A 21,451-nucleotide genomic window follows, 5' to 3' on the forward strand; every position below is an offset into this window, starting at 1 on the left:
ACTGCAGGTATTCTTAAGCCTTCCTTTCCTGACAAACCAGGTGCTGTCTGACTATCCACCTGTTCCCAGCCACATTCCTATTTCTCTTCACCTTTCTCTTTCTCTTCCTGTTTGGCTCTGAATCACCCAGAATTCTTGGGTTCTGTCAATCATTTGGCAAGGGTAATTCATGGTCTGAATTGCCCACCCTCCTTTTATGGGCATTCCTCAGCCTCCTTGGGAGCAACTTCCTTTTTTCCCAGAGGTTCTTTGAGACCTCTTGTCTCAGGGTACTATTCAAGAGGTGCCTGTATCCCAAAGGGGAAAGGGTTTTTATTCAGAAATGTTTCTAATGTCCAGAAAAGAAGGTACTTGGAGAATTATTCTAGACCTCTCCCATCTAAACACTTTTCTGAAGGTGCCTTCCTTTCAGATGTTGTCCCTTCAGTCCCTTTTTCCTCTCTTGCTCCCTCAGGCCTTTCTGGTGTCTCTGGACCTCAAGGATGCTTATCTCCATCTTACGATCCACCCTCTTTTTAGGAGATTTTTGTGTTTCTCTGTTACGTCCTGGCATTTTCAGTTCTGTGCTATGCCCTTTGGCCTTTCTACTGCCCCAAGGGTATTTATCAAATGCCTCACTCCCGTGATTGCATTTTGTAGGCTTCAAGGGATCCAAATCTTTCCTTATTTGGATGACCTACTGATTCAGGTGTCTTCTCTAGAGGTCCTTTTACAAGATCTTCATTTTACCATTTCTGTTCTTCAGAGCCTGGGGTTCAAAATAAATGTCAAAAAGTCTTTCCTGACTCCTTCTCAGGATCATGCCTTTCTGGGTTGCAGGATTCAAACGGTGCCAATACTGGCATCCCTGCCTACTCCAAAGGCATTAACTCTCATTTTATTCTTTCAAACTCTTCTTCCCTTGCCCTCCATTTGAGCCAGAAAGTTTCTGAGAGCTCTGGGGTTCATGGCTTCCACCATTCCAATGCTCCCTCTAAAAAACTCCACATGAGGAAGTTCCAGTAGTTTCTGAAGTCAGTGTGGCTTCAGCATGCGCACCCTCTAGACTTTCCTGTTCCTCTTCTCCCGTGTCTCAAGAAAGAACTTCTGTGGTGGATTCAGCAGTTGTCTCTGAATCCAGAGCTCCCTTTTCAACCTCCTCTTCCCTCTCAGGATCTGTTCACAGATGCCTCAGATGTGGGATGGGGAGCAATGTTTGGCTCCCTGAGGGTTCAGGGAGTCTGGTTGCCTCATCAGCAGAAGGAGCACATCAACATCAAAGAGATGAGAGCTCTTATGCCGGCTCTTCAGGCCCTTCATCCTCTCTTCTCTCTGAGGCCTCTCAAGGTGTTCACAGACAATACCACAGTTATGTGGTATAACAACAAATGGGGGCTACGAGATCTTATCATCTTTGGCGTCTGGAACGTCTGGTATGGGATCTGGCTATCCAATATCAAGTGACTTTTCAGGTAGTTTATATTCATTCAGATCAGAATGTTGTGGAAGACAATCTGAGTAGGTCCTTCAATCAATCCCATGAATAGATGATTCACAGGTATGTGTATCTGGACATTGTTCACCAGTTCATTACTCCTCAAGTAGATCTCTTTGCCTCCCCTCTGAACAGACAACTTCCTCTGTTTTGTGCCAGAGTCCCAGGTTCTGTGGTATGGAAGGTGGATACCCTCTCATTTTCTTGGAAGGGGATGTTTCTTTTTTCTTTATGGATTTCCTCCCCTTCCTCTCATTCTAATAGTCATGTTCAAGATTCAACAGGATGCTCCCAAAATCATGTTGGTGACTTCCTTTTGGCCATGACAGCACTGGTTCCCTTTACCTCTGCATCTAGCCAAGGGCAATCATCACAAGTTACCTCACAGAGTGGATCTCCACACAAAAGACAAGGGGTCTCTCATCCATCCCCACCTGTCCACACTTCAGCTGATACTGTGGGTGACGGGTTTTAATTCCTCCTAGACACCATTTTTTTTGAGGACGTGCTGCAGGTCCTGCAGGATGCCAGGAAACCTACTACTAGGAAATCCTACTTGTCTAAATGGAAGAGGTTTTCTATTTGGTGTCTTTCTCATGACCTGGACCCCCTTTCTGTGGATGTTCTTTTGGTTCTCTATTTCTGTGAGTTGCTCAATGCTGGTTTGGCCTATTCTTCTATTAAGGCCCCCTTATCAGCTCTTTCTGCTTGTCTGCCTTATCTCCCCCATTAGCTTCTAGATTTGAGGCTAAGCAATGGTGCAGTGGTAGTGTTGTCACAGCAAGAAGTTCTCTGGTTAGATTCTCAGCTGGGGTGCCTTCTGTGTGGAGTCTGCATGTCCTCCCTGCATTTGTGTATGTTTCCTCCGGGTGCTCCAGTTTCCTCCCATGTCACAAAGGCATGCACCTGGAGAGTTTCTCCCTGGGCCTCCGCTGAAAATTAGCTTTGTTCCAAGTTGTACTTTCCCAGTAAACAAATGATAAATAAATAAAAAATAAAATAAAGGCGTTCTTAATATTAGACCTCCCTGAAAATCTTACCATAACGGTACATTCCATCGCTGCAGTATTCACTCCCTCCCTCCATTCCCCTGGTCTTTTTTCCTTCATGGATGTGCAGGTTCTCCTTGGTTTTCCTTGGACTGCTGTTCCTACTGGGGCAATCAGTTCTGAGGATGGTACGCTTGAACATCACCTTTATGCCTTACCCTACACAAAGAGTGTGCAGGTGATGTTCAGCGTACCTTAAAGCAATGGTAGACTTTGTTAAACTGGCCGTACAGTGGGCTTCATGGTAGGGAATCTCATTTGTAAGGAATACTGGAGCAGTGAAGGCAAGGACATCTACCATTATGGTAAGATTTTACACAACTGTACTTTTCTTGGAAAGAGCTAGAACATCATGATTTCATTTGGTCTGGTAATCAGAACTGAACACTGAACACCCATTTGTTGCTATAACTAGCCACCTTTGATTTGTTTTATAAATATTTAAAGATACATCATAGGATAGGTTTCTGCTAATTCAGTGAAATCCTGAAATTCAAAAAAAAAAAAGCACCAAAAACATTTTTTTTGCAGGGGGCAAGGACCACATCAACTCCCATGTGAGGGCGGAGCCCCCATATGTCCAACTACTTATTTATACCTAGTCTGAGATACCACCACAATGGGGTATAGGAGAATTTTCCTTTCCCCACTAAAGGCTGGTTTCTAAAACAGCATTCAGAAAAGAGAAGGAAACCCACTACAAATTCCATTTTGTGGTATTTATATGTGGGTGTAGTAGCAGGTCAGCAAAGAATTAGACCATTTCCGGGCATTATTGCATTCAACTTTTATACATGAATATCAGAAGACTGTCAGTTCTATTCCCACATCAGGTGCTTGGATTCTTTTTCCATTACTGATACTGTAGTGTAACATTGGAGGTGTTGCACTCCTGAGTTTGCTATCCTTTAGATTAAATGCCAAACTGAGGTTTCATTTGTCATCCAACTGCCTGAGCTGGTGGTAGTCTGGTGGTTGTGAAAGATCCCATGACACTTTTCAAAAGGCATAGGGAATCTCTGCAATGCACTGGCCTAATTTTGCCTAGGCAGTATGAATACCACCTCAGGTCTCCCCTGAAAAGGGGCTGTTGGTCTAGTTGGGCTAATCTGGTCAACATAGCATAACTACACAAGTAAGGAACTTAATGACTAAATACACTTTTCTTTTGTAACTCACAGAAGAGGTTGGATTTCTCTGCAAAATTACTTTCCAAGTCTCTTGCATAATGCTACAGTACTGTTACAACATAAAGAAGTTTCATAACAGTGAAAATGTGAATTATTTAAATAACTGCTGAAGTGTCAGGAATGTTCCCTTATATTTTTCAGTGCAAACTCATAAGATAAGCTCTTTCTTTCATAAGATCAGTATGCTCCCTGTTTCATTGCATCATCTCATAGATGCAAGACATGTTAAAACTTGAGCAGACTTTTTTCAGTTTGACAAGTGACTGTCCCATCCCTTCCATGTTAACACATATCTTTCAACTGTACAAATTTTCAAAAAATGTCCAGATTTTTTGGCTCATATTTTTGGTCCATTCCTCATAAACTTTGTGGTTTTCTGGCAAATCACTGGGGTGATCTGAGGTTGAAGCCACTAAATAATGACATATATTTGAGTTTCGGACTTCAAATCCTTCTGAAAATGTATGTTAAAACAAACTCTGTTACTCTAGCAGCTTTCTAAGTTTATAAGAGCAATATTTAAAATATGTACCTATTTTTGGGCCTTTGTCTCCCCATTTTGTCAGGCTTTGTCCAGATTTCTTGCACTAAGAGGTTGAGAGATATGACTCATAAATATTATGCAATTCATTTGAGTTTGCTATAGTGATTTTTTTCTTCTTCTCTGTCTCATTTTCATCCACACTTTAGCCACTATGTTTGCAGCTCACATACACTGCTAGCTAACACTGAGCAGTGACAGATCTTTATTTTTTCTTATCTTTCCATTCTCTTAGGCCTTTCAACCTAAATTTCATAGATTACTAATGTTGGAGAGATGAGTAGACCCTCTTTTTGACTAAAACGTTGAGAGGCATTATTTGATGTAAGTAATGTTTAGAAAGCAGAAGTGGTATGCCAAGACCCCTGGATTATTCTATTGTTTGAGGGAATGGGTGCTTCTTTGTTGGAGTACTTAATTGCTATGATGTGAGTGCTTGGAGGAGTAAGGAAGAATGGTTTATCTGTTTGGAAAAGTACTAACTAAGCATTTGTGGATTTTTCCTTCCATGGTGTCAAGGGAGTATGTTTTATGGTTGATGTAAATCACAGAGAATGGGATTTACAGATACTATTGATATGACCTCAGAAGGAGCTATACAGGAGTACATTCATGTATGTACTTCAATATGGTTTTCCTTATAAGACTAAAAAAGAAGGCTGGGGTACAGAATTGCGTGCTCACTGGAATTTCAGGAGATAGATTATATATAGAGTCAGACAGAAAGGGAAATTTGATCAGAGGTTTGTGGATGATAAGAACAGAGGATACAACAGAACAGAGAGAAGAGATGTGTGGTTGGGAAGTGGACATAAGAAAGGTGTGGTTGGAAATGTGACAAAGGGAGATACTGACAGCACAGCTATCTGGTATTTTGTAAATAATTATATGTCATTGGTGAATATCAGCATGATCTACATAAGATGATTGTGTTACAACTGTATTAGAACTGTATGTCATGTGTATATCAAACTGCTGGTACAGAAGTGTGTGTTGAAAACATTTTTGCAAAGTGCTGTTTGAAATGTAACCACAGTGTGCCCTACTGGAATAGAACAGAAATGTACATGAGCTATTGTAACTGTTTAAATGTGTATATTTTAACAGTGGAAACTGGAATACAGAAGGTTAACTTCAGAAAAATAGCTGAAATTAAATTACTTTATAGACTACACCACAGACATAATGTCTGTGCTGAGAAGCTTTCTGTATTGCATTCAGAGTGAACTAATTACTATGTTTGAAAGCATGAAGAAATGCAATTGTTTTATGACTTCTAGCATCTGCCAAATATCTGAGGTCTATGTATTTTCACAGGTAGATGCTAAATACTGCCAGCTTCTAGCAGTGGGGGTTTCACCTGGTATAAAGTCAGATGACAAGAAATTATGTCATTCTGCAAGCTATTCCAGCAGTAATATTGGAGGTATTAATTTGGGAACTCTCTGAAAGAGACAGTGCATTCTGTATTCTGTTTTGGACCTAACAACAACTACAAGATCCATTCACTACATCTGCCTTGCTCTAATGAAGTAAGTTTCTAGGGAACAGTATAATTCTCTTAGATATAGTCAGGAATATAGTAAAGTGTAGTTCAGATGTTATTCTTTATTTATTTGAGACTGTCCTGCAATGTTGTTTTAAATATTTCCTGTGGTTTTGAATTCTGATGTCACTGTGAATCTATATTTAGTATTGTCTTGTTCTTTTATTACTTATTATTAAATATATTTAAACCTATCATTGTGATCTGTGAAGTGATATTTATGTTTTGAGAGTACTTACATATGTATTTGCTGACAGTGTTTAGGCCATTCTTAACAGCCTTTGTCTTGCAGAAACTACCATTTGTATTAATATTAGTATTACACAGTAAGATTGGACACCCTTTATTAAGGGCTTTAAAGTAGCTGGTAAGGAGTTGGCTGGTGGCAGTGATGACTACCTTATAGTCTAGGCAAAAGGGGGCATAGCTGGTAAACCTGTGCCAGCCTTTCCTAGGTGTGTATGTTTGTGTGTAAATTAAACTTCAAAGAGTGTGTTTGTCAATTACTTGGTCAGGAACATAAAGCACTGGTTGGACAGAAAGGATGCTGGAGGTCTTGGCTTGGCCACTCAGCTGAGATCTCAACTCTATAGCTGGCCAGTGGGGAGTCTTATTGGGGATCTGAAGAAAGGGAGAAACCAGCCCCAGACTGATTGTGGTCTCTGTGTGCTCTTAAGGGAAATTGCCCTTGATGCGGAGAGCTGAATCTGGAAATACTGTGTGTACATGCTAGCCTCTCAGTGTACGTCCCTCACTGGTGCCAGTGGTGAGGATTGAGGCTTCTTGATCACTGGTCCTGTGGTGGGTCATCACAGAGAAAAGGTCTTTGTGACAGTTTAGTGGAACCAGAATTAGGTGATCTCCTAGTGAAGTGGTAAAGACTGAATTAAAAGCAATGATTATTGGTGCTGCATATAATCATAGTGCTGGAAACAATTAAAGAAAATAAAAACATGCACAGGTACAGAAATGACATCTGCTAGGGTAGCCTTCTTTCCAGGGGTGTAAGATGCTGCAGTGGTACTATTAAATCCTTCCCTTTAGCATCAGGTGGGCCTGAAGATGGTATTGCTGTTAGTTCATGTTTTGATTAGTTATGGATTACTGCCATGATATATGTTATGATAAGTGGTGTAGTGGGACATATTACAGTACAAGTTACTAGTGAGTGGGATACTGATGTAGGCATATTTAAAATGTTTGGGAATTATTAATGTAACAGATAAATAGAAGGGGATACATTTCTGGTTTTACTGCCTGGTGTAAATAGTTGATTTGGAAATTGTAGCATCAGATAATATGAGTAATAATAAAATATTGAGATAAAACATATTCTGGTAACTGAAGCCAAATCTTAAACTTAAATAAAATGTCAATCAAAGGAATCTCAGTGCATAAAACAGAGCACAGTTCATATCACATGATACACATATTTAAAACCTTTGCAACATACTTTAAAGCATCCAGTAAGCCACAAAAATATAGTGAAAGAGGCAGCTCCAAGTCTCCAAGTTCCTCATCAAAAATGATAAATATTATCCACAGTATTTTTTTTGCAAGAGACAAACCTTACGCACTCTGGTAGGTTGTACATATGGTAGGTTGTCCATACCACATTCCACAAATCAATTATTCCAACTTGTAGACAGCACAACCCGAGTAGAAAGGGAATAATTAAATGGGCTATTTTAGCTGGGTGTGTATAAGGCATGGCATCAGACATGGGGGATACACAAGGGTCCTCCCCTCTACAAAAATATCTCATAGATCTGGTACCTCTATAACTCTTAAATCACTTTCTATCAATGTACAGACTTGGTCTTTTCAGTATTGGTGTGATACAGACTTGCATAGTATGCTTTTGGTCAAATGAGCTACATATAACTGCAATGTAACCTGACAATGCCAGCAAAGAGTGGCCTAATGGTTAAGGTGTTTGCCTTGCAAACACAAGGTACAGGGTTTGAGTCTCATATGAACCTATGAACCTATAACTATGTAAACAATGCTACAGAAGGCACATGAGCAAAAAAAAAAAAAACGTTACTATATATCTTGTATATAAAGATCCAGGAGCACAGGTGACTAACTACTTATTTATTTATTTGTTTATGATATAGTTGCTTATGGATGCTGAAAGAAGTAGGTTCCTAAACTTTTCATTTATACGATAGTGATGGGTCCAATCAAGAATGAAGACTGTGTATTGTTAGTGGAGACTAAGCAGTAGTTAAGAAGATAATGATGGCAATTCCAATTCCTGGCAGTAAATATGCCCCTGGTGCCTTAGGAGGGCAATTAAAGTGTTACTTAACAAAGGGAAGCATAAGTGTGGTTTGTGCAGTATCTCTTGCCCCCTTCCTAGGCTTTTTAGGTTCAGTAATATCCCAAAAATAAAAACACCTAGCTAATACAGTGTTGTTTTTATAAAACATCAGAATTTTTTTCTGTTTGCAATATTGTATGCCTTTGTTATATAAATAAAATATATTAAGGTAATTCTACAAACAGACCTGAATAAAACTGCTATGCAGTTAAAAGTCTTGCAAATAGATTCAGATTCCTAAAAGTCTTGTTTGTTATCGCTAACACGGAATCAGCAACACTCAAAAATCTAAAAATAATAATAGTGATTATGTGCACTCGTTATATGTTACTAAACTGTGAACTTGATCCTAAAAGATATCAGAAACTTTTCATCAAGTCTACAACATAAAATCTGTTTGACAATGTATCTCTTAAGAAGGTGGTCTTGCACTTGTATAAATCTCAATAGTAAGACCTCTTCTTATTATAAATCTTGTTCTGGCTATAATTTAGAACCTTAATGAAGGTGTACAAATAAACTAAATATACCTGCTCTTGTACCAACCCCCATACAAAGTCTCCTCCTCATGCAGCCAAATCAAACAAATATCACAAAACTCTCACACCTTTACTATAAAAATCTCCTGGTTATGGTTCTAAAGTGAATTGAGCTGTATGGATAAAATATGCATATGGCTCATTTGCTGTTTGTATGCTAAAGTACTGTGGGAGTGTATACTTGTACTGTAAACTCTGTTCTATTGCTGTATATCAGCTTAACATGCTGCATATGCTATGTTGTATAGCAGTGGCTGAGCATAACATGCTGTAAATAGTATGTATTGCATGAAGTGCCTTGATTAAGCTATGAAATCAATTAAAATACAAGCTTGTTAAGTACCTTCCTGATATCAGAAAGGTGCTTAACAAGTTTTGTTAAGCACTAGTATCATACTAGATAATTAACACTACCCACTGACTGTCCATAATTATTTTTATGGACAATCAGTAATGTCAGACATTAGATTTTCACACATCTTATTCCTCACAGAATGAATATTAGTGCAAAGTATATTCTTATATTAACTTTTTAGTATTATTTATTTATTTTTCTTAAGTAAACAGACTCTCAACTATTCTGCTATCAGAGGCAGCACAAAGTGCTTACCAGGTTTCAAAGCCAGAAAAACACTTTGCTCTTCAAAACACACAGTCAGCAATGTTGGACATTAGTATTTCATGCATAATAATTACACAAAATCCATTATTCTGTTAACTTTTTTAAGATTTTGTTTCTTAAGCAAAGAAACTTACAGATATGATACTGTATGTTTGATATCAGTAGTACAAAGCCCTGTACTGGTTTCACTTTGCTCACTTCCCCCTTTTTTCTGTGACTTGTAGTTCATGGAACAGATAAAAGCCCATACACTACAAAGAAATATGACTGGGTTATAGGTTCATATGTTCATAGGTAAGTACCAAGCAAGTTGCCCTTGCAGGTCATTTTAAGCCTGGCCATTTTCTCTTTTTTGTGCTTGAAATAACTTATCACATTTTGTTATAGATTGGCCTTACCCATCCCATGGTCAATAATTATATATTATATATTATATACTATACAATACTCCTAATATGAATAACTATGATCATCCCATAGATAATTTGAGGGGGCTCATGCCTGGAATAAAGCATTTAGGAGCTGGCTCTGTCCATTAGTAGTACAGGGGCAGTTCTGGGGTAAAATTTCTGTTTCCCATCCATAGATCTAAGTTGCACTTGAAAATGGACAGGGATGTACTTTGTTTTATGTGGATGGGAAGTCTGTTCCACAACAGCAGTATCTTCTGCAAAATATACCTGTCCCTCTAAATGATTTGGTTGATGATCCATAGACGGGATATTTCTGAGGCCATTTGACTTACTGATATGCAGTAAATCTATCAGTAATGGATCGGAGGATGCCTTGTATGCCAGACACAGGTCATCTCTTAGCAATCTGTAGAATACCGAGTATAGTGACAGGGCTTTGGACAAGTTCTTTATGCCTTGTAATCTTTTAGTAAGATATCTCAGTTGTTACATGTGCCTGGCCTAATGAAGACAGAGTAAAGAGGGGCAATGACATCCCTAGGTCTAACACAACCCCTTTGTTTATAACTGGTGCAATATAGACGGACTATCCTCATAATTTCCCAAATTCTGGGTCAGCTCTTAGTGGAGTATTGGTGTCTATATCAGATGATCGAACATTTAGTTAAGCAAATAACTAAACGTCGATCACTAATAATCGCATACACAAAACATTAAATGGCAGTTTTCACTCAGGGAAACAATGCTGTTGCCCAACAAAAAAAAAACACAAATGAAGTGGGGGGCTGTGTCCCCCACACTCCCCCCTAACTAAATATACCAACTCCGAGATCGCTCCACATTGAAGAAAGGGCAAATTCTGCAGAACAGCCAAACGACTTGTTTCCCTGAGTGGAAACTGCCATTCGCGGTTTTGTGTGTTTGATTATCAGTGATCGATGTTTAGTTATTTGATTAACTAAACGTTCAATCAACTAATATAGACCCGAGTATTGTCAATGTGGCAGTTTTTAGGGGTAGATGACTTCCCAAAGGATACAGTAATGCATTTTTTGGCGTTTAGCTTTAGACCATGATTTTGACACCAACTATTTATTTGAGACAAACCTTCCTGCAGGATGACTAAGTCATTTGGGGATTCAATGACTGCTCGTAGCTTACAGTTATCTGAAAACGTATTCAGCCAGAGCCCTTCAGTATTGGCTTTTACTTCAGAAAATGAAATGCCAAGTAGGAAAGTTGCCACCACAGAACTCTGGGGGACTCCACTGATGACTAGTCTCTTTGTGTAGGTAATTTCCTCTATTTTGATTATCTGCATCTTAACTATGAATCAGGTGGCAATCTAGAGTGTGGCAAAAAGGGTTATTCACAGCTTCTTTAGCTTTTCTACTGCACCTGAGTGGGGAATTGTGTCAAAGGCTTTGGCTGGGCTGAGGTGTATAGTGTGTACCATTTTGCCTTCATCCATTGTTTTGGTGGCTTTTTCAAAAAATCCATCAGGTTGACCTACTCTTGATGAATCCAAACTGAGATGGGTCCAGTGTTTAGAGGCTCCTTATGTCCTGATTGATTAAGTCTTTCCATGGCTTTGCATATGAAGCTTTTCATTCTTATGAGTCTGTAATTGCCTGGGTTCCTGGAAGGTCCTCTCTTGAGCAGGGGAATAACTGTGGCTATTCTCCATTTACTTGGTACAAAACCTTTATGGAGGCCGAAAGTGAACAGTGATGTTAGGGGTGTGGCTAAATCATACTTCATGCTATTTAAGATGCATCCAGGGATATTGTCAGCACTGATCAATGTAGTATTTTTAGCTTTTGATAGCATATCTAGAACTTGGTCCTGTGTGATAGCCAGAGGTGAGCTAGTTTCAGATGTATCTTGAGGGACAGCTGGAGTGGAGAGAGGGTTAAAGTTAACTAAATTTATTGGTCAGAAGGTTCACTATACCTTCAGCCTCAGAGTAGGTAACATTGTTCACAATCATCTCAGTGCATTGCTTCATTGTGCTTTTGAGATTACGAACATAACTAAAAATGCCTTGTGATTGTCTTTGGCTTGGGTAGCTATTTTATCATCAGATTTGGCTTTGGTGGATTTTATTAAACTCATGAGTTGTTTGTTTATTTCAGTGACAGGGGCTCTAACATTCTGGGAATTAATCTTCTTACTTTTGGTCAAAATTCTTTTCCTTTTATTATAAAGCTTGCTGATATTATGGTTCCAAAACATGGGTTTGTTTCTAGGGTTTGCCCTGCACTTGTTCCAGTGGGGTACAGCTACATCTATGCAGCTGTGTACATACTGGTATAGTATGGTGGTATACATTTCTGCATATTCAGTGGAGTTAACTAGGTTTGGCGGGGATTTGAAGCTTGTCAATGTATCACTTAGGGGTAGGTATTTTGTTTTAAATAAATTTCTAAAGGTATCTTGGGTGAAAGAGATCTCTGGTTTCAGTTTTATTTTGAAGGAGACTGCTTTATGGTCAGACCTAGCAAGTGATGAAGATATGTGAAAGATGGTGCAAGATGCTCCCATATTGGTAAGGACAAGATCCAAGATGTCTTTCCCTCTAGTGGGTACTCTGATCCGGGGCATTTGTATTGACAAAGTCCAGGAATTTCTGTGCTTGTGCACTAATGGTGGTGCAGATTTCCCAGTCTAATGTTTGATAGTTTATATCACCTAGCAAAATGGTATTGGGTTTAATACTGAGTGATTATAGATAGATGGGCATTGTGGCTTTGTTTTGTCATAGAGGGAGTTCTATAACTAGCTAATATGTGGTACAGGACTGTTCTGGTGGTTATTTGACATGGAGAAGCTGTAGTGCATCATGCTGCTTTACCAGCCTTGTTGTAAGTCTTTTCTGGATGTAGATTGATACACTTCCACCTTTTTTCCCCTCCGTATAGTAGCTGGTCTAATCATGTGGTAGGCATTACAGCCATGCACAGTCAAAGTGCTCTCTGATATTTTAAACCATGTCTCAGTCACTACAAATACATCAATATCTTCCAGGGTTAGAAGGGCTTGTATGGAGTGGAATTTCCTGTTCAGGCTCCTAGCATTGATCAGTAACTCCTTCATATTTTCCTTTGCTTGCTTTGTTATGTTGGTAGGTTTATCAGGTGGGCATTGCCTAAAAAAGGCATTTGGGGTGGACAATGTCTTTGCCTATAACTGAAATCCTAGAGGGGACAGAGGCAGGCCACCCCTGGTGAAGCAGAGAGGTCTGTTGATCATATCATCCTAGGATGACAACTATTGGACCCCCTTTGAATGACACCAAAAACTAAGTCAGTTATTTTTTGCTCATATCAGGACATCATCCTTAGTGAAGGTAGAATGCCGCTCAATGCTAGATTCATATCTGCCTTACACACACAGTCTGAGAGCTCCAGCATGTCTCTCTTTATATAATCCAGGGAGACACACCTCAAGTCACTGACAGTGGCATGAACTATGAGATAGTCATACCAGTACTTGTTGTTCAAGGACTTGAGTGCATGAATGATCTGGCAGTCCCTTACAACAAACAAGCAACTAACCATCACTCTTTCCTTGTTCAGCTTGGTAAGAAGCACATGTGTATGTCTTATAATAGATCCACATATAACAAGAATGTTTGGTTGGATCGATGCCTGCCTTATGGGCTCATATTCTGAGACTTTGGGACTCCTTGTGCTGTGTGAAGAAGAAGGTTTAATACACAGAGTATGCTTTGTGCCTGTGTTCTCTGAGGTCTTTGAGGTTTAGGAAACTTAATCTTTAGAACCTCAGCACGTGATGGATTATTTGCACTGTGATGGTCTTGGAGAGGTGTAATGTGTAGTGTACTTCTGATGATTTTGGTATCTGAGTTTACTGTGTGCGAGATTTTTTTTCTTCCAAGGATATTATATATGTATATCCCTCTCACACATTGTGTTATGTTGTTTGAGTAATAGACGATCATCAGATCCACATGAGATAATTCTTACATTGTTTCGAGATATCCATCTCAGTTAGGCTGGCTATAGAAGTTGTGGGAAGTGCTTGTCCATGATACCAAGAAGAATGACTCTGGGGGCAGGGGTAACTATAACAGTTATGAGTTCAGTTTTAGAATGATGTTTGGGTGAACTTGCTACTGAGTATTTAAATGTCAATACAAAACAACTAGCCTGGAATCCTTCTTCTGCCACCAGCAAGAACCAGTAAACTAACTATTGTAAAAAAAAAAACCTCACTCATTTGATACTAAAATCAGTACAATCAATAACAGTACACTCAATATTATCAAAGGTCTTTTAGAATGGTGAGTAGTTTAAGGGGCGATACTTTGCAAAGTAATACTTATGTGTCACTAAATGGGGAGGGGAGAGAATTATGTTGTCAAATTATCATAATGGGCAGGCAACAACATATACACTGGGTATAAGAACATAACTACAACAGGGTGGGTGAGAGGGAAGAACAATTAGAGCCTCACCTCTGAGCTGACTAGCCTGGAACTGTCCCAATACAAAGACAAGTCCTGACTTAGCTTGACATGAACTCAGTACACAAGAATGAAACCAGGGCTTAATAACAACAGACCACTTAAAACAGCAAAAATGCTGTGCAGCTATGTACTGGAATTGCTAATATAGGCGTAAATACCTTAGATAACACAGATAGACTGTTAAAATTAATTTAAAATCAGATCAAGAAATGAAAACATCTGACTTTGTGTGTGTACTAGAACTATTATAATGCAACAGTAATTAAAAAAACACAGTAAACAGCAACTTTGGAATTTTCACACCCTTAGCTGTGAGCTGACTAGCCTGGAACTATCCCAATGCAAGGACAAGTCCTGAACTAGCCTGACATACTCACAGCACACAAGAATGAAACTAGGATGAATATCAACAGTTAGACCACTTAAGTAACAAAATGCAGTGCAGCTATGCACTAGACTGCAACTAAAGCAGATACAGACAGTTAAAATTAGTTTAAAATCAGATAAAAAAATGAAAACACATATCTGTCACTCTGTGTAGTAGAACTCTGGTCTCTGATCATAACCCTTATTTAATTGTTCTGTATATGGATGGCAAAATGTACCTCTTGAGCTTCACTCTTGATGTGAATTTCTTGCCATCCATGTCTTGAACAGATAATAAATGGGTTATGACTGGAGACCTGATCATAATGCTCTATACAGTGTATATAACTTGGTGATCATCTAAGTTATACAGTTATGAATGTTATATATCACACTTTTACTGTCAGCTCATGTAAATGTACGTAATGTAGAGCTTTTCTCCCTGGTCCTTGGCTGAAAAGCGACTTTGCCGAGTCAGACTTTACTGGCAGCCAAATGCAAATAAATAAATAAATAAATAAATGAGAGTTCAAACCCGTTGCGAGTATGCACAAGGTTTTGGCTTGGGAATGTTTCTGAAAAATGTTCCTTGTTCCTTGGACTTCAGTAGGGAAAGTAGTCTTTACAAGAAATCCACTCTCTTGAAACTTTGCAGTGAAATGTGAATATATTTATAGTTGACAAGCTTATCCCTGCTGGTGCTATTTTCCACACTTTGTCAAGTAGAAACTGGTGGTCTTGTTTGAAAGTCCTTTTCCTTTTCTTATGTAGGTGGATATTTGTCTTAATGACTTCATCGCATCTGAAGTACAAGATATGAATGTTCCTTCCTGTGTTTGGCTTATTTCATTTCACTTAGCTATATGAAGAATAAACAGACTATCTTCCCTCAGTCTGTTTTCCAGAGTGTTTTCTACCATATCGTTTCATGAAGATTTTGCATTTCTCCTAGCCCTAGTCCTGCTGTAGACCAGTTCAGAGACACATGGCAATTTGCCCTAGAGATGTGAGACATCATAGAAGGTTATATTTAGTAAGAATATACAGGGGGTGTCCTCCTGCAAGGGGATTGTGTTGGTAGGGGGATTGTCTTCACATCATCCAGGGCTTGAAGTCTGTACCTTTTTGGTTTTGAATTTCAATGAAAAGCTCCACTCTGGGATCAGGACTTGATAGAAATCAAGAAATCATATTTTGAGTATAATATGTAGCTGTACTGCTAGGCATTTAATATATTCAACCATTAACAATGGGTGTCAGGTTATTTTGCCACAAGAGCAATGGCCTGAACCACTTGTGTTGAATTAACCCATGTATATTTTTAATGGATGGAGAATCAGATTTAAACATCTATTTTATGTGTGTTAATAGTACTAATGAAATACTAACTGCATTATATGTAAAAATGAAAGAAAATCCACCTATGAAATGTCATACTACTTGTTAGCATGATTTCTTAGTTTCAAAATACACAAAAGAAGTGCAGAAACGAGTAGATACACAAACAAAACGGAACTAGACCAGCATGTCTTTAATTACAATGATCTGGTACCTCGGCAATTCGCCTTCATGGGTCACAATTCATTTCAAAAATGAAGCAATATATATACAACAAAGCACAGCTATTATTATTCAATTAATTAATCAATTAAATAACAATTCATCATTTAAAGTGACCACAGTAATTGTCAATAAATATACAAAAATAACCTAAATAACTGAAATAAATGAATGAATCTTACTATATAAAATCCATGTTTTGATTATTCTTATGTTAATATATTGTTATTATATGGCTAATTCCTGATTCATACCAAAAGGCTTTAAAGTTTTAAATTTTAAAATCATCCTGGTTTCTAATTCCAATAACTTAGCTACTATATCACCCCCCTCTGGGAAGAAAAGGCTTTCCAAGAACACAAACTTTTAAACTATTGGGAGAACAGTCATGTTTTTCATGAAAATGTTTGGCAACAGGACTGGTCACATTATTATGTCTAATATCTTTTAAATGTTCCAAAATACGAATCCTGACCATACGTTTAGTTTGTCCTATATATACCAAACATCATCACATGAACAGCCCAAAATATAGACCACCCCCGTAGACCTGCAGTTAAAACGAAATTTTGGGGCAAAAGTGATACCATTAATAACATTCAAATTCTTGACCTTATTACAAATGCCACAACAACCACATGGAAAAGTACCATATGGTAATATACCATGAGATGAAGATTGATTGTTTCCCTCAACAAAATTATAATTTAATAATTCTTTCAAATTCTTTCCCCTTCTGAAAGAAAATGTGACATGTTCTGGAAACAAAAAACCTATAGATTCATCTTCACTAATAATGTGCCAATGTCTTCTAACCAAATACATCAATTCATTTGAAAATGGTGAAAATTCTCATCATCAATTTCTGTTTTTACATAGGTCCTATTACTACATCCCATATTTCTCACATGAGTAAAGGATTCACCTCTACTATTCCCTAATAATTTGTTTTTACATTTCAATAAATATGCCTCATCATAACCCCTTTCACTTAACCTAGAAAAAACTTTAATTCATACATTTTTTCATCTTTATCACTAGTATGACCATAAATCCTCTTGAATTCACCAAGAGGCAATGAACTCAATAAATGACTAGGGTGCATGCTAATGGCATGTAAAAACATATTAACAGAAGTTGATTTTGTAAAAGGCCTATATCCTATAACTTCATCAATACTATATAATGTTAAATCCAAAAAATTAATCTTTTCCCTATTCAACTCATAAGAAAATGTAAGACCATGTTCATTGACGTTAAGAGCATCAAAAAAAAAATCAAAAAACTCATTAACATCACCTTTGCAAATGAAAATAAGGTCATCAATAAATCGTTTATACAATATAACATTATTCCTAAAAAAAACTAGTTGTATAAATAAATTTCTTTTCAAAATATTTATTTATTTTATTTTTTATTTTTATTTTATTTTACATTTGTTAACTGGCTAGTCTAACTGGATATATGTCCATTTTCAGTAGAGGCCCGGGGAGAAAAGCTCCTCACATAAATCAATTAAATTGAGACATATAATAAAGGTACAGTAAGGATATACCTTTTGTAATAAGAGTCACAATAACAAATAACAACAACAACAACAAATAGCTAAGGCATGCTAATAAAAAGTATACTAGGTCATTTGAAGCGTCACAAATAAAAAAGCTAAGGATTAGCAAATTTTTTGATAAACTGTTGGTAAAAAGAATTAATACAGGACATATGAAGAGGTAAAGAAGAAATGCAAGGGAGGAGAAGAGTGAGATACAAAGGTCTAGTAAGGAGAGGAGAAGGAGATGGAAAAGAGGAGAGGGTAGAGAAAAGGTGAAGTGGGACAGAGCATGAGAGGAGAGCAAGAGGGTGAAGAGAAGAATGTGTATTTCTGGTTAGTAAAACAGAGAAAAGTTATGGTAGAGAAGGGAATGAAGAAGCTTAGTCAGGAGTCCTACAGGAGCAAAGCCAGTGATTTTGGAAGTGCAGTTTGATTTTTGTTTGAAGAGTCGTAAGGAGGGGATTAGAGTGATATCAGAGGGTAGCTGATTCCATGTCCTACCTACAGTATTGGTGAATAGAGAGTCACCAGCTAAGTTATAGGATTTTACAGATTTGGTCATGAGTTTAGCGGAAGATCGAAGGGAGGTAAGATTATTATAGGGGATTAAAAGTTGAGAAAGTATAGGGGTGTTGCCAGGTTGGTAAAGTATCTTGTGGGCAATGGTAAGTTGTGAGATCATAATGCAGTTTTGTAGCTCAAGCCAGCCTAGGAGTTTTAGGTTATGACAGTGATGTGTTCTAAAAGGGTTACTAGTAGCAAAACGGGCAATACTATTGTAGCAAGTTGCTAGTTTATTTAGGTTAGTCTTTTTAAGGTTAGTGAAAATAGGTGAGGCGTAAAAGAGAGTAGATATCAGATGGGAGTGGGCGATAGTTGCTCTAGAAGCAGGTGTAAGAAATGGTTTAATGCGGTATAATGATCCTATTTTTTTGTTAACAGTTTTGATGATGTTATTGATATGTTGATCAAAAGTGAGATTGTTGTCAATGGTTATTCCTAGCAGTTTAGTTGTTGTGTCAGGGGAGATGACAGTGGTGTCATTAGATAGGATGTTGAAGTTTAATGGGGAGGCTCGAGTGGTAGGAGTAAAAAGGAGAAGTTTGTTTTTTTTAGCATTGAGGAGGAGGTACCGTCTAGTAAACCAATTTTCTACAGTGTTGAAAGTAGTTTGAGTTAGAGACAGTAGTTCTGAAGAGGTAGATGCTGAACAGATAATAGTGGAGTCGTCAGCATATTGGATGCAGGTAGCTTGAGGGATTACAGTGTTGAGATCATTTATGTAAAGGGAGAAGAGGGCCTAGAATGGAGCCCTGTGGGACTCCAATAGAGACAGGCAATAAGGAAGAAATGTGATTGTCCCAACGAACGGCTTGATGTCTGTTGCTAAGATAGGAAGTAAACCATTTTAAAGCCAGGTTATCAAATGAGAGGGATTCAAGGATGTTAATAAGGGAAGAATGGTTCACCACGTCAAAAGCTTTGGAGAGGTCAATGAATAGAGCAGAGGTGAAAAGATTGGAGTTACGATAGTTGTTGATGGTATCAACAAAGGAAAGGAGGGCAGTGGAGGTGCTATGGTGGGGTCTAAAGCCATGTTGACAATTGGTTATTATGTTGTGTAAAGAGAGATACTGTACAAGTTGCTGATGGATACATTTTTCCATAATCTTAGCTAGAGGTGACAGTAGAGCAATAGGTCTAAAGTTAGTGTAGTCTAATGAGTTACCTCCTTTGTGAAGGGGGATGATATGAGAGACTTTCCATATATCTGGTATGGTTCCCTCTTGGATAGTCCTATTAATGAGAATAGATATAGGGTATGCAATCTGTTTGGCAGCCTTTTGAAGAAACAGAGAGGGGAGATTGTCAGCAGAGGGGGTGCATGGTTTCAGTTTGAGAATAAGTTTGTAGATGAAAGATGTAGAGATAGGATGAAGAGTGAAGTTATGGGTGGAATCAACAGGATTATTTGGAGGGTAAAAGTTGTTGGTGTTCAGTTGTCTAGCAAGAGATTGGATGGTTTCTATGAAAAAAGAGTTGAAAGTGTTAGCAGTTTGGTTAGGGGTATTTGGGTCTGCATTTATGGGGGAGGGGGTTTTAGCTGTACCAGGTTTAAGGAGTTTGTTGATTGATGTCCAGAATTGTTTGAGTTTATTTAAATGGGTTTCTTGCAGTTCACAGTAGTATTTTTGTTTGTCAGAGACTATAGCTTTTTTTGTAAGATTTCTAAGTTGGCAAAAATGGAGAAAATCAGAACTGATTCTATTGTATTTCCATTTGGCCCAAGCTTTATTTTTAGTGTGAATTAATTTCTTTGTTTCCTTTGAGAGCCATGGGGCTATATTAGACTTCATTCTGATAGAACGTTCAGGGGCATGTCTATCCAAAATGGAAAGGAAGGTTGAATTAAAAAATGATACTGCTTCATTAAGAGGAAGTGATTTCAAGAGGTTCCAGTTGCACGCTTTGAGATCATTTTGAAATAAGTCACTTTTAAAATGTTTGGTTGAACGTATTATTCTAGTGTTAGGGAGGTTTTGATAGTCAGTCTTTTCTCTAGATATATAGGTTAGACAGTGGTCACTGAGGTCATCAGGCAAAGTTCCTACTTTGTATGAGACTTTGACTTTGTTTATAAGTATCCAATCTAAGATACTCTGTTTCTTACTGGGTTTATTAAGTCTCGTTGTAGTGGTAATGGATTGAGTAAAACCATATAAGTTTATATGACAGGAGGGATTATCCTTATTAACAGTATTCCAGTCTATATTGAAGTCTCCCAGAATTATAGTTTCTTGGGGGTAGTTAGTGGAAACCCAGCTAAGGAAGTCTTCTAAGATGGGTATATTGTTGCCTGGAGGTATGTACATGCAGATTATGTAAAGAGCTTTGTGGGCATTTAATTGAAGTTTAGTGATGATGGCTTCAGCTTTAACATCCTGGGTTGGACAGGCTGGAAGGGTGGAGATGCTAAGATGGTTCTTAAATAGAATTGCCACTCCACCACCTTTATGTTTAGAACGATCAAACCTATATATGTTGTAGCCTTGGGGCATAATCTCAGTGTCTTTGGTGGCAGGCTTTAGCCAAGTTTCTGAGAGGCACAAAATATCAAAGTGGTGAAAGTCTAACAGGGCATGTAAGTAGGGGACTTTGTTATTAATACTTCGTATATTTAGATGTCCTATGAGTAGGGTGTTATTGAAGTTAGGCTTAGGTACTTGAGGGCATATGAGGGAGCAAAAGCCGCCCCTATAGCCGTGCCTTTTATCTGCAAAAAAAACTCATTATTAAAAGAAAAATAATTATGACTTAAACAAAATTCTAATAAACTTACTAAGAAAGTGGTCCTAGGCCCATCATCTAACATGTCAAAGATGGATTCCAAGCCCCATCTAAGACTAATGTTAGTATATAATGACTTTACATCAATAGTAACCCAATAGTAATCATTTTGCCACTTTATTTTCAACACCTCATTAATAATATCCTGAGTATTTGAAATATGCGCCACAAATTTTTTTAGATGTACCTTTAGATGAAAATCTAAAAAAATGTTAATGTTATTCAAAAATGAACCCACCCCTGAGACTATTGGTCTACCTGGGGGCTGTTGTAAATCTTTATGCACCTTGGGTAAAGCATAAAGAATGGGTGTAATGGGTTTTTTTTATATGTAATTTACACACATCCTTATATCCAAAAAATTCCAAGCGTTCACCTCTTTCCAATAAAGCCAAAAGTTCATTATTGAATTCAACAATGGGATCTGCACTAAGCT

Source organism: Protopterus annectens, chromosome 5.part1 (genome assembly GCF_019279795.1).
Source record: "Protopterus annectens isolate FY-2018-M chromosome 5.part1, PAN1.0, whole genome shotgun sequence".
Taxonomy (NCBI): Eukaryota; Metazoa; Chordata; order Ceratodontiformes; family Protopteridae; genus Protopterus; species Protopterus annectens.